This window comes from Camelina sativa, chromosome 3 (genome assembly GCF_000633955.1).
Source record: "Camelina sativa cultivar DH55 chromosome 3, Cs, whole genome shotgun sequence".
Lineage (NCBI taxonomy): Eukaryota > Viridiplantae > Streptophyta > Magnoliopsida > Brassicales > Brassicaceae > Camelina > Camelina sativa.
The window spans coordinates 27,480,017-27,482,422 of NC_025687.1; the positions used below are offsets into that span (position 1 = coordinate 27,480,017).

The following is a 2,406-nucleotide window of genomic DNA, read 5'->3' on the forward strand; positions in this document are numbered from 1 at the left end:
TTTCCGAAAGCAGTAACAAATTTGTTTTTTTGGGACTTGAGCAATATCAAAATAGTTAAGGAAGACGTGCAGAGTCATTCTAATTTCTAGGTGACGAGGTGTCAGAATGGCTAGTGGTAGTGGGCATGGTCTGTAGATTTGTCTCCGGAAGGATGGTCTGTAGATTTGTTTCCCAATCCATACATGTAGGTAATCATTTGGAATACATCTAATCATGCTGATACTTTGTGGTTGGTGAGATTAAGTGATATGACCTTTTTTGGTCGCTAGGGAAGACTAGTACGTACACATGCAGAAGCATGTACGTGTAAGGATTAGAAATTGTAGAAGAATGATCTTTGCACGTGTAACTCGTCTTATTGCCCGTACTCCTTCAAAGCCATAACATGAAAGTTGTTTAAGTTAATGAAAATGCTTTAAATTTTCGTTCCGGTGCCACTGAGAAACAAGCTCAGAAATGAGTCTGCTGTTTAAACTATCGTTTTACGATTCTCATAAATTTCCTAATAACTTGTTAAATGTCAGAATCTCATAACAAAAACAAAAGAGACAGGTTTGAGATGGAAGAAGATCATTGTAAAGGGAACTGAAGTGCAGAAGATATGGCTTGAAGAAAGAGAGGATGCACATCTTCACCTTCTCCATGTGAGGCCATATCTACACGACATGGAGAAACAAGTCAGATTCAGTCTAAATTTCTTAAAACAACATCCAACTCTTAGTATTTTTTTTACCTCGCTCGCATATTGCCTTGTAAACGCTGTGAGATAGCCAAGTGTTGATATGGACCACTGTTCTCTCTCACCGACTTCACAACTCTTCTTTGGGTTTCCATTCTCACTGTCCACCTCCATCGCCGATGACTTGTCATCTTCCGCACCTATAGATTTTAGATCCTGCACTGATCTCACTTTTGTTGAATCTGGGAGCCGTTCCTTCAACACACCCAAGAAACTTTGGAACAGCAGGAGCAGTAGAACCTATGAAACAATGCAAGTTGGCTTCTAGTAAACCAAAGGAATAAGATCTTCTGCTGCATTAAAAAGGACTCAAAACAGATATAATACCTCGGTTTCAGAGAGAGCTCTGTTAAGAAGGGCCTCTTTTGCCTCGGTGGACTCCCGAAGAGATAACTCCGCCTCTCCTGTCTGTCTTCTCCACTGTTCAAACGCTTCATCTTCGCTGGATTGTCACCCTCAACTAGGGAGAGTTTGCTCTCAGCAGCCTCCAACTCTACTCGTGCGTTTGCTGAAGCTTTCTCAGCTACCAAAACATTTTTCGTAATGTTTAATATTTCTTTCCTTAAATCAGAGATACGATTATAAGTCTTGTTAAGAGCATTGCCAAGTAAGTATCTGTTTGGACCTCAATTTATTTAAGCTTAGTGGGCTTAATAAAATTGGATTGTGTGAATGAGAAATTAGGCCTTAATGGTTTGGTCTTGCTCAAGATGGAGCTCCAAGAGGAGTGGGTCAGATTGGATAGAGTCAAAACTGTGTTTCACGTTTCCGTGAGACTCGGTCTCTTTGTTTTCGTGATCAAGTGGAGAGTTGGATTTCATTGAGAGATCGTCGCTTCTTCACGTCGCCCACCTCCTAGATTTGCGATGGACTTGGAAAAGTTGTAGAGAATCAATTTAAAACCCAAGTCATCCAAGTCCTCTATATATTCTCATCGAGTTCTTCTCTTAGAAGATAGTGAATTGACGAAATCAATCGATTGTTCTCACACACAGCAAAAGCACAAAACATCCAGCAGTCTCTCTCACAAAGTAAGTGTCTTAAGTGTCTTCGAGAGTATCGTAGAGTGTAGTTCGTATAGAGCCGGTGTGTTTGAGTGATTGGTTGTATCCTGGGACTCTTGTAACCACTAATCCCGTCGCACTGCGGGGGTTTCAAAGAGTTAAGGAAAGAGATTTCGGTCTCGCCTCCATTCTCCCCTTAACGTTTGTGTGTTTTCTCAAAATCATTACCTCTTACGTAGTGTGGCAAATTTCTAGCTCCTACATTCTTAACTCTTTGAATCTGTTGTTGTTCTATAAACATCTAACAGATTGATTTGAGATTTCATAAACGTTTAAGGAGAGGTTGTGTGTGTATTCACAATTTTGTTTACCACAGTTGCGATTGGTTAAAGACCATAACGAGAGCTTGAGAGCCTCGGACCTGTTGCGAGAGCTTGAGCCTCGGACCTCTTACGTAGTGTGGCAAATTTCTAGCTCCTACAGTATCTGCAGGGAGAGAAACAAAAATCAGAATATAAACAAACATGCTCTACAGAAAGTAGATTAAATATTTCTGTTGAGGGTCACAACGGATAAGTTAGAACGCAACTGACCTCCCACGGCTGATTAGACACATGAAATTGATCAACATTTTCTGGAGAGAACACCCATCTAACAATTGC

The 2,406-nt window shown here is 40.7% G+C and overlaps 1 long non-coding RNA gene across 1 annotated transcript; it reads right to left on the minus strand.

Moving 5' to 3' along the window:
* Positions 573-1,145, minus strand: LOC104779357. Its single transcript, XR_002037580.1, has 3 exons — positions 1,068-1,145; positions 735-980; positions 573-657 (listed from the first exon to the last, which is right to left on the minus strand). It is a non-coding gene; the product is annotated as an uncharacterized LOC104779357 (long non-coding RNA).